Here is a 12,710-nt window from a genome sequence, read left to right on the forward strand (position 1 = left end):
TTAAGGGTGAAAAATATTTTCATATTTAACATAGCAATATTTTGGAAGAGGAATTTCTTGCTTTGTGTTTTGATTGATTTGAGTTACAAAGTAATCTCTAAACTTCTGAGCTGTAATAAAATTGACACAGTTCAAGGCATGGCCAAAAAATAAGAATTTAAGAATTTTAAAGTGAGTAAAAGGTTAAAGTTAAAATAGTAATTTCAGAACCACAGATTTTATACTGAGTTTGTAATTTTCACTCTGTTTTTATTGTAAGTTACACAATCTGGGGGGAGTGTTTTGGGTTTTTTTTTAAATTAATCTGACAAACAAGGTAGTATTTCTGGCTGATGCAGCTGGGTGTTGCCATTATGATTGATGAATTTCAAGTCAAAGTCTGTTACATTTTTCCCCCATGCCAGTTCAAACAGATACTTGAAAACACCTGTAGATTTTAAGATTTAGTTGAAAGAGCTGTTGCAGACAGATGTGCCTAATTAATGCTGAATATGTCTGAAATATTGTTCATTTCATTACATTTGAAATTTACAGAGAATGAACCATTGCATTGCGAATTACTTGGGTGTCAGCTTCAGAAACTCCATCACATAATTCTTTGGGGTGGCAAGATCTACAGTTCTTAAGAAGACAGAATTAAAATACTTTGCTGAAGACCATCCTTTTTCTCTGGTGAGATATATACATATTTCCTAAAGGTAGGAGATTTTTTCTCATATTACTGGTTTTTCCTAGTTTCATAAAAGATTTACCAGTGAACCTAGGAATAATGTCTTTGTTCTCATTTTGAGTCTGTATAAAAATAATCTGAGTACATTAAGAAAATAAGATGTAATTGCATCCTGAATTAAGAAGCAATGGAAAGAATGACAGCATAATTAAAGTGTTGAGAGAGAAGGTCTGTCAGATTGGAATGCCATCTGAAAGACACCAAGAAGAGACTTGATGAAAGTCCTACCTTTTGTGTAGTCCTAGCAATTACCACAAAATGCTGAGGTGAGCTGTATGAGAAAGTTTTACGTCATTCAAGGAGAATATAGCATGATTGCTCAGCCATCCCTTACAAGAGGTAGAGGTGAAATGGTGTGTATCGGAAAGTCATAAAGATTGATGGCATCTGCTGCTTCCAAATGTATCTATCTGCATGCAAACCACTTGCAGTGTGAACTGTTGGAAAACAAAGTCTGTTTGCCCAGGAAAAGTGTTTAGTAGGCTTAATTTCCATGCCCATTTACCCAGCTGAGGCAAGAATGTCCCAAAGAAATCAGGTGGGTCATGATAAGAATTCAAAGACACAAAACTAAATAAAAAGAGATTATTAGCTACATAACAGTAAGCAAACAGAAAAGTCTTAAATGATCAATACTTGACAAGAGACATGTCACAAATTTCATGTATAGGTCAGGCACATACAAAGTTTTTTAAATAAATCAACTGACTTCTGGACAAGGCACATAAAATGTCACTTTTTATCTCTCAGTTGATATTTTTCTCACAGAGTGAAAAAAACCTAAAAAAATAAAAAAAAAAAATCACCACCCTCAGAGATTTGATCCAAAAGATAGTCACTCCTGACACAAGTTTAAGAGGAAAAAACTGCAATCAAGTGGAAATTTTTGTCACTACCTTAATCTCTGATTTGTAGAAGGTTGTGCTTTGGGATATTTGGTATGTCTGAGAATTGCCACCAAAGAGCCCTTCTGTTCTTTAATCGCTGCACTAAATCTTAACAAACGTGAGCATGAAAACTATTGTGCTGTACTTGTGAGGCATATATCAAAGTTATATTTTTAAAGCTTGGAAAGGCAGTTGAATCATGCATGCTCTTTATGGAGCTCTGATCAGGCTGATAAAGGCAGTTCAGCTTCAATAAACGCTTTTTAAGTGAATGTTTTGGAAAGCGAATAGGAAATTCAAAGCTCAAACTGTTGCCTAACTGCTCCCATAGCACTTTGATCACTTCGCTGCTGACATTTTGTTAAAAATGTCTTGTTTTTATTAAAATGTTGGGATCTGGGGATTTAGAAATTTAAGTGTAGTCACTGAAAAAATAATATACAGTAAAACTGAGTGACATAACTTATTAAGTACTTTGTATGCATTTCTTAAAAAAGAAAACTTTTTCCCTGTGGGGTCAAACACAGCTTTGCACTTCTCTGAAAAAAAGTTCATATTGTTAAAGCAAGAAGAGTGCAGAAGATAAATCACACAGCAGTGCTTTGCCTGAGGCAACGCCTCCCTCAAGTTATAAGACTTTGCTATGAAAAAATGTAGACATCCAATAATTTAAAAATTAATAACATATGAAAAACATAAAGGGAGAGTGTGAATTCTCTGTGTCACACTTCTGTTAAATATTTACGTCAGATTATTTTTTGTTGAAGGACATCAAGGACAAGCTGTCATAATTACCTTACTTTTCTCATTACACAGATTGCATCTATCTATCTATCTATCTATCTTTCTATCTATCTATCTATCTGTCTGTGTCTGTCTGTCTATCTGTCTCTCTATCTATCTATCTATCTATCTATCTATCTATCTATCTATCTATCCAACCATCCATCCATCCATCCATCCATCCATCCATCCATCCATCCATCCATCCATCCATCCATCTTCCACAGTATAAAGTTCCTTCTTTCTCAGGTTTTAGAGCTTTTATAAAACTAGGTGATTTTTACAAGATAAAATGCAATGTATGACCATGGATGCAAAGTAGGAACTTAATCTTCATTCCATACCAGACATGCTGGAACTTCAGTATGATCTGGAGTCAAAGGCAGCCAAATGGTATGCCACAACTGATATCACTAACACATTTTTCTCAATCCCTCTGGAAGGAAAGTGCAGGACACAGTTTGCTTTCACTGGAGGGGTGTCCAGTAAACCTGGAATCAGCTGCCCCAGATTTTTCCCTTTAAACCATTCCACTGCTCAAGAAAACATCTTAGGCCTGGAAAGACACATTTTGTGGCAACAGGGTACCCCAAGGAGAATTGAATCTCACAATGGGACTTATTTTTGAAATCATCTTCTAAACTCTTGGGCAAAGAGCATGGCATTGAGTGGATATATTATATTCCTCATCACTCACAAGCCTCTGGGAAGACTGAGAGGTATAATAGACTGCTGAAATCTGTTTTAAGAGTGTTAGGTAATGTGACATGGAAGCATTGGGGTGTAAATTCAGCAGAAGCCACTTGGCTGGTGAGCCCTAGGGAATCTGCAAACTGTCCTGTTCCTGCCCAAATTAACCCCTACACACTGTGGGAGGAGAGAAGGTACTGGACATGGGGGAGTGGCTGGGGAAGTCTGTGTGGATATTTCCTCCCACGAGAAAAAGAAAATCCATTTGTGGGATTGTCGTTGCCCAAGGACCAGGGTGTGTACTTTCTGGGTAATGCAGAAGGACAGGGAGACCTGGTGTGTGACTCAAAGAGGTTTAACCTCGGGGGAAAAATAATCTGTAATGTATGTTACAAGTAAGGTAGCAGGAATGACATGAACTGAGGAAAAATGAATTTTAAGCCCAAGTCAAGGATCTGGAGGGGTGGAGGAAGCCCATGAAATGAGAAAATAATAAATATTTGTGAAAGGAGAGGGGATAGTAGTTAAGGAAAATGTACAAATCTGTATGTTGGATATAGAGATGGTTTAAGGATGTAGTTTAAGTTGTATGTGTTAATAAGAAGATATTTCAGTAATGGTAAATAAATACAGTGGAACAGTTAGAAGATGTATAAATTATATGACATCTAAGTATGATCAAATAACATGGAATAAGGGCTGGAGGTTGTACTGGGTCTGGCTGAGACCAAGTTCATTTCCCCACAGCAGCCCTCACAGTGCTGTGTTTTGCACTGGTAGCAGGAAAGGTGTTGATAAAACACCAGTTTTGGCTCTGGCTGAACAGCATTGGCACAGCATCACCTCTGTCTCTCAACATTCACCCCACATCAAGAGGTGGGCGTGAGCAAGATCCTGGGATGGGGCCCACCTAGGCTGGCTGACCCAAATTGAATGAAGGGGTATGACATGATGCCAGCTCAGATATAAAGCTAAGGGAAGGAGGAGGAATGGGGTATATTCCTTTTTTACAGTGTTTGCCTTCCAAAGCAACCACTACGTGTCCTGAAGCCCTGCTTCCTGGGAAGTGGCTGGACATGCCTTGCTGATGGCAAGTAGAGAAAAAACTTTTATTTTTTTCTCTTTGCTTATGAACACACAAATTTTCTCTTTTGCTTCAGTAAAACACCTTATCTCAACCTGTGAGTTGTTTTCCATCTTATTTTGTCTCCCCTGTCCAGCTGGAAAGGAGAATGATGGAGTAGCTTGCTGGTCACCTGGCATCCAGCCAAGGTCAACCCACCACACTTCTACATTATTCAGAATATAATATATTTAAATGGCATCAAACATAAATCATAATGGTGGGTTATGGAATCAAAGTGCTTTAATGCTTGGTGTTTGCAAGTATGATTTCTTAAATATATTACTATCCATCAGGCACTGAAAATTGTTATTTTTTCTCTTTCAGTCCTAGTTGGTAGGATGCTGAAGCTCAAGAGAAATCCTACTATTGGAAAGGAGAGCAGATTTTATGAGAAGAAAGGCCAAAAAACATACTGAAGAATTGACTATTCATAGTGGATTGACATGGAAGATTTTCTTTCCTGGAATGAAGTGTAATAGAGGGGAAGGTACTGAGATTCTACAGATTTCAGCTAATGTAGTTTCATTATCTTACATTCATGAATCTTATTAGAAATGGGAAAGATTTGAGAAAGAGATGTTTATCTGCAAAATGTATCAAATTTCCAAGAAGTCTTCTGGGAGTAAAATGGATTTTCATTTTGAGACTGTACATCCAGGAAGAGGTCAGTATTCCCTTAAATAAATAAATAAATGCATAAATAAATAGATGGATAAACACATTCTGACATTGATGACAGCCTTCTATCATATGTGTGTTTTGCTTTGTGAAATTATTTGTTGTGACTTCTGTTTACTGATTCCCTAGCATATACTTTTAATTACATTAACATAATTAAGTTGGTTTTCTTTTATTATTTTTATTATTAATCAATTATTTTGATTGATGCAATCTTTTGAGCTAACAATTCATTTCTTACATACACATCATGATTCATTGAAGTATAGAATATAAGTTTAAAAATCCAATGAAATTAAAATCTCCTATTAAGAATATAAAATTTTATACCACCAGTGGTATGCTTTTTCTGCTTCATTTTCTGTTTTTCCATGCAGACTTTAGGTTTCTAAGTATAACTCCTATATCCATTTCATATTGATGAACAATTCTCAATCCTTGTTTTACAGCAACAACCTAGAGGAGCAGGGGAAGTTAACATTTCATTCATTGGCATAGATAGATAATTTTGTTCCTTTGGTTTAGACAATACATTAAATTTAAATGTCTCATGCAGATGCATACTATTTATTTTCATAGACAAATTTTGAAAAATATTCATTGAGGGTTAATTTAGCACTTAAGCATTACTTTGTTTCAGCATTCCTCTGTTAGCATAAAACCACGTTTAGCCTAGTGGCCTCCTTCCACACAAACATTCTATAGACCCCCCATTTTGTATACTCTGCTGTGGGTTGCACATCTGCAAATATAGCAGCTAATGTTACCAGATAGGTGGTGCTATGATTCTGTGTATCAAAGGGCAGACTTCAGCCATAAAAGCTGACAGTAAGTACCTCTTCACATTTTATTCTGAAAAGCAACTGGCATTTTTTCCCTTCTATGCTCTGAGGGAGCTCACAGAATAATAGGTGAAATGTCAAGAATAATTAAGAAAAATGATGGTGTTATATAGCAGCACAAGAAATTCATCTTTTCTGCTGTGATCTTCCTGCCCACCTTCCCTTCTGCTTTTAAATGTCATCTCTGTTCTCAAATTATTTAGGATAGGCCTTGAGAGAGGATAGAATATTTTTTAGGTAATTTAACACATTCTTTGGGTTTAATTCCGGATCTATTTTTCTTCACACCCCTCCAGATAAAAAGGCTTCTTTTACTTCCTTTTCTGTGTTCAAGTGTGATAAAATTAAGTGAAATAGTTTATTTATTATCATATAATTGATTATTATTAATTAATTATTATTATTAATAAGTAATAGGAGGGAGAACAAGACCTTTTTCTTCCTCGTCTCCTGAAAATTATTTAATATATTTTATTTTACCATCACTCCACTGTCTCTTTGTTCCTAAGCATATACCCTGAGAAAACTCTTGTCTGCTCCTTGGAAATAAGGTGTCCAGAATGCACTAGAGCAATGTGATTTTGAAAGACTTCAGAACTCAGAATTGCTTCAGTTTTACACCAGAAATTTGTTATAATGTATTTAACAATAACTACCACACTTATCCTGCTTTCTACTGACAGGGAGCAGGATTTCAGTCTTTATTTTGCAAAATTATAAAACAGATAAAATTGTCTTTGTGAATTTTTAAAAACTATTTTCTTTAATATAAAACCTTGATCAAAAAACCTATTGCCCTCTCACTCTGGAACTTAAATATTTGAAGAAGAAAATGAAGAGACAAGGCAGCAGGAGAAACCAAACATGAATATCAAATAACTGTAGATATTCTACACATGGATAGCAATCACAAATTATGCAAAACTAAAAATGGAAAATATTTCTTGCTTAATATTATACAAGTGATTACTGGGACTAAAAGTTTTTCTTTTTTTTTTTTTTTATTTTCCCCTTAAGATTTTTCTCACCTCTTATTCTTGCAGAATCCTTGAACAACTCTCTTACTTTTTCTGCAGTCTTACCTTTGTTACCTTTCATGGTGCTAGCCTATGCAGTTTTGTCAGCACTCTTTCCCAAATTTCTGGCAATTTTATTGGATGCGTGAGCCAAGATTATGCCACTGTGTTGCATTAAAATTAGGCTTTGGATCACAGAAACTTGATGCTCTTGGAGGTTTAAAAGCACTCCAGATTATTTTGACAAGAGACTCAATTCTATTGCCTGATCGTCACTCCTTAATGTCATTTGAGATGTCCTGAGGTGTCAAATACAACTTCATGGGACAGATGTGATGAGAGGCTACAAACAGAAGCCGTCAGTGTGCCCAGGTAGCCAAAAAGGCCAATGACATTTTGACCTATCTAATAAAACTATTGTGGCCAACAGGACCAGGGGAGTGACTGTTCCTCAGTACTGGGCACTGTTGAGGACATACCTCGGGTGTTTTGTCCAGATTTGGGCCCCTCACTGCAAGAAAGGCATTGAGGTGCTGGAACAACACCTCAACAGAGGTGGTGAAAGTCTAGAGAGCCTGTCCTATGGGGAGTGGCTGATGGAGCTGGGGCTCCTTAGCCTGGGGAAAAGGAGGCTGAGAGGAGACCTCATCACTGTCTGCAGCTGCCTGAAAAGAGGCTGAAAGTAGACAAGAGGTGGTTAGACTCTTCTTCTAGGGAGCTAGTGACAGGACAAGTGGACATGGGCTAAATCTGCACCACAGGAAGTTCAGTTTGGACATCAGGAGGAATTTCTTTGCAGAAAGGGTTGTCAAGCGCTGTTATGGACTACACAGGGAGGTGGTGGATGCACCATCCATGGAGGTTCTCAAGAGAAGACTGACTCTGGCACTTAGGGGTGTGTTTTAGTGGACAAGGTCAGTCAAAGGTTGGATTCTATGATCTTGGAGGTATTTTCCAACTTAAATGATTCTATGATTGTATGAAAATTGATCAGATAATTTCATATGTGTGTTTTTTTCTCTACTGAGGCACAACCTGGAAGCAGTAAAATAAGTTTGCGATAAGTTTGAATTCACAATTAGAGTTTTGCCCATTCCAATGGTTAAAAAGATGAGATAGTGCATTTTGTAATCTTCAAACCTTGTGAAATTCAGCATTCAGTAAATAAATATAAATGCAGAAAAATAGGTAATTATCCTTCAATTACTGGAAGTTTTTTTTGTAGGCAATAATATTTGCCTACAAACAAATAATCTTATTTGGATAAGAAAATATGAGGGAAGTTGAACACTTACTTTTGTCTTCTGCTTCATTGTGTTACTGTTGAAACCAGATAGGAGAACAAATTTCCTCTACCAAAGGCTTTGATTAATCTATTTATAACATAAAGTGATCAGAAATGTTATATACAGTTAAGTTGGACTAGAGAAGGTAAAATTTTATCTTTTGGATTTATTTCTATCTACACAAAGAGTAATCATTTTCACAACAGCTGTGTCAGGTAGATCAATCAATGTAATAATATTTTCTGACTCTCAACCACAAAATTGTAACAGGTTATTGTGTAAATGACCTCTAGTCACATACTCTTCAGCCTTTTTTACTCACTCAGAAAACCAACCTGAGATTTGTCTTACCTGAATTGACTTATCTGAAGTTGGACATTCAATCTAATACTGATATCTAAATCGCCTCAGTAGAGGGGAAAAAAGTTGGAAAAAAAATCCAAGAAACAGAAAGACACTTGCAGTCAGAAAATAATGTCAACATGAAAAGGCAATTCTTTGTTACAGTGAAAGCAGTGAGAGGGAATCTGAATGAGTTATTTAGATTAGCCTCTTGCTTATTTTGATTGATTTAGGTTTTATGAACTTTTTCTCACTTGACTTTTTTGACACTAGGTTCTGAACAACAGGTTTAACCATTCTGTGATCTTAGTATCTCTATTTTAGACATATCCTTGAGTCAAATTTCCCAAATTACATTAACTGTTGGGGACAGAAACAGAACCAGATCTCATACATTTGATCATGAGTAAAATTGTCCTCAAGCAATATTTGAATAAGCTGATAAAGTTATGTCCTCATATTTTATGGCCTATTAGCCATACTATCATACATTTTGTTTCCATTTTTTGACAAACCAGAACAGTGACAAGTTAGGTCTAATTAACAAGCCAAGCTATCTCTAGTAAAATTCCCTAATCTTTCTACTTACCAAGAGGTAATGTAGTAACGATAACACTAACCCAGATATTAATGTCTTCAGGTACAAACCAGTAAAAATTCAGCCTAGGAAGTTTAGAAAGATAGAGTCAAAGACTGCTACACTAATTATATCAAATTTACATGTACAGCTAATAAGAAAAAGTGATAAAATTAATATCATCAGTAAAGAGAAAATCAGCATATATTTCCAATACATATAAAGAAAGTCAATATTTCAGAAAAAAAAATTATAAAGAATGGTAGATTATAGAAGTAATTCTAGTACTTAAGTATAAACTAGGATAAAGCACATATATTTAAAAGAATATAGGTGCCTTTAAAAAATGTAGGTCAAGTTAGCGCCTCTCATAGATTAATTGCCATTGAAAATACCCATACTGAGCAAACAGCAAAATTTTCTAGCCTGCATTTGACTTATAATTTTCTTAATTGCCTGAAATTCCATTTTTGCTTATGCTTAGAATTGTTCTTGTCTCCTTTTGAGGACGCACAGCCCTCAACTATCTCCAGACAGAATTCATAAATTTCCTAAGAAGACCAATATGGTAGGACTGAAGTTCTGAAACTTGTAATGTGACACTGCTTGACAGATATTGAGCCATCTATAAAACTCTGTTTCAATTGCTTTGCTTTTAAAACAGAGCAGTGAGAGAAAGGTGATGAGGGGAGGCATTGCTCATGTTTTGTATGACAGACTCCTGGTTAAAGAAATCACTGGGGGATTAGAGTTCAGTATGCTTAATCTAAAGGATTTCAAGCTAAAATCACTTTTTTTTTTTCTCTTCTCTCTCTTGAGAAGTATACCCTAATCACTACATAAGCATAAGGGAGAAAAGCAGGAAATAAGAGGGAGGAAAGAAAATGGGAATACCATTTTCATCTCATGTGAAGCTCTGTCACTGTCAAGAAAGCAAGATTCATGAGCCCTGCAAGAGAACAAACTCAACTCCTTACCTTTGAATCTTTTGAAATTCATAGCTAAGAGAGACACAAGCACTTGCTCAGAATTGTTAGTTATTTTTCTTGGTTTTCACATCCTTGGCCCTAAGTCCATGGTAGAGAGAACTGTCCTGTTCTACTTGTGCCTATGCATGAAGCCTCTGTCCCTCACTACATCTGTCTCAATGCAGTAGTTTCTTGGAAACAGACAGTGATGCTGCAAATTATCCCACGATTCCACTGGCAACAGACCTAGTACTAGTAGTGCTGAGATAACTGAAATTCACTACTCTTCAGGCAAAAAAGGATCCTTCATTCAGCAACCAGAGAGCATTTTGGTGAATCATATAAAAAATTGATACTTTTTCACAGATATCCTCAATATTTTCTTTTTTTATGAGAAGCAAGCTGAAACAATGGGAATGTAGTTCCAGCAATGTGCATTTAACATCTTTCCTCCTTCCCACTGCTGTTGTGACTAGGTGCCCGTTTCCCACACTTCATTGTGCATTATACCTTAGATTTCAAAATATGTGTCTGTTTATCCTTTCAGAAGCAGACACTGGTTTATTTTCAACCATTGATTTGTGTCAGTCTCACAGATATACATAATACCACAAAGGTAATGTGCCAGTCTAAATCAAATGCAGGCATTTTGTGAGATCCTGGGGTCACCTGAATTTCCAGAGTTTTTACAATGAGCAATAGGAAAGATACATTAAGCTTAGAAAATAAAGAGTAACTGACCAGCATTTATGGGAATCTCCTGGTCTTCAATTATATCAAAGTTGTTTATATGGATATCAAGTGAAAGGCAGAATAATAATATTTGAATTTGTATTTGAACAATTTAAAATATAGGGGTTTAATTATTTTTATAGAGAACATGGTCAGCTGTTGAGTGTGGATACAGTTTTAGATATAATTTAAGACACATTGTGGTGATCTGAGAGGGTTCAGCAATGGCTTTGTCCTGATGACAGATGAATGATGTACTGATGTCCTCATGGATGACCAATCTTTGAAGCATGTGGTTGGCCACTTTCCCTACAAAAGGCTCTTTGCAGAGACTAATTTTGAGAGAATTGCATAATAACCAATTTCTTCAACTCAAGAGTTACTCCTGCCTGCAGTGAATCTGAACAATCTAACATACAAGTTCCTTGAAATTAAAATTAAGCATCATCCTTCCTTCCTCTGTCTTTACCTCTCTGCCTTGGGCATAGCCCTGTACCCAAACACAATCCTGCATACTGTCCTGAACATTTAACACAAATGCAGTTTCTGGAGGTTATCAATGACTTAGGGAATGAACTTCATCTTTGCAGATGTCTTTGCCTTCTAAAGAGTAGAATTGTGGAGGATGAAATATTTAGGAATTCAGAATTCACAAAATTAGTTAGTGCTTAAGAAAAGCCAAAGATACATAATTTATCAAGCAATTCTCAATGTTTACATTTGTAGTTATAAATCAAACCGTGACAGAGAGCATAAATTTTGATAAAGATGGAAACATGGTTATCTGTACTAATATATTTAGAGTGATTCTTGTCACAGTTCTGATTGGGCCAAGTAACTTTCTACATGAACAGCTGAGGACAATCCAGATATTAGCACAAGGACATGGACTATTCCAAAAAGTCCATATCTGTTTCCAGATGTGGGGTAGGGTAGGTTAATAACAGACTTTAGTTGAACAGACAGGAACATGATGTGCTGGTTTGTCTCAAATTCAGGGAAAAGACTCTATTTTATTAATATTTTAATCATAGATAAATACTCTAGAACATCTTGCAAATAATTTTTTCTCCACAGATTGCTCTGCTACCATAATTGCAAGCCACTTTGTTAGAAAAAGGGTACTTTTACTTTAATCTAATCTACTGAAAAGTTGTTCATGAAGGATGCCTGCTGTTTTCCTATGCATGTATTTATACTGTCAATTTATTGTTGAATAGATGATCAAAACACAAGAATGTCAATTTGAAGGTAAGTTCAAAAAACTACTATTTGATTTAATTCTTATTTGAAGCTGAAATAAATATTCTCATTACTGAACAGACATAGTTTGATCTAGAAAATAAGACACCATGTTTCAATATGATCTGACTGGAAGCTGCCTTTGATCACTTAAACACAAAATTACATATGTATAGACTATTTCAGATCCCATGACCCACCAAAGGGTGAAGCTAATGCACTAAAATCACTAGAAATTAAAATTAACTATTAGAGAAATAATTTCAAGATTTGATTCTGATCAAATTCTGAATTACATTTCAAAGTATTCCGGAGCCATAGCATTTTATTTCCGTTTCTAAAAACACTGGTATAGGAGTGAAAATAATTTGTATCATTGCAAATAATAAAATATTTTTCTAACAGAAACATTTGGCAACATTTCTTATTTGATCCTCTTTATAGTTATATTAAAAGACAGCTCTGATAACGTTTATTCACAGAGTGTATGTACCACAGAGAGTAACTGTGCATGCATCTTCTTAGCGAAGATCTTAAGCTGTTCTAAGTGTTTTGTCTCACTTGTTAAAAGTTTAGCTTTAGTTTTAGCTCAACCATTCTATTTGTTGTCATAATTTTGGTATTTTAGGCCTACATTAAAAGTTGGCCTAAGTATTTCAAGTTTGTTTCATATCTTGCAATACAGTGGTAATAATAATAATTTTCACTAGTAACACCAGAGCTGTAAGCTTATATAAAAGTTTTGGTCTGTTGGCAACAAACCATACAAAGGATGTTGAAGCCCTTTAAGATCTACTAAATTGCTGTGGGG

The 12,710-nt window shown here is 35.6% G+C and overlaps 1 long non-coding RNA gene across 1 annotated transcript; it reads left to right on the forward strand.

Moving 5' to 3' along the window:
* Positions 1–456: 456 nt before the first annotated feature.
* LOC107199917 lies at positions 457–11,908 on the forward strand. Its single transcript, XR_004496340.1, has 3 exons — positions 457–698; positions 4,541–4,880; positions 11,735–11,908. It is a non-coding gene; the product is annotated as an uncharacterized LOC107199917 (long non-coding RNA).
* The last annotated feature ends 802 nt before the right edge of the window (positions 11,909–12,710 follow it).

Source organism: Parus major, chromosome 1, assembly GCF_001522545.3.
Source record: "Parus major isolate Abel chromosome 1, Parus_major1.1, whole genome shotgun sequence".
NCBI lineage: Eukaryota > Metazoa > Chordata > Aves > Passeriformes > Paridae > Parus > Parus major.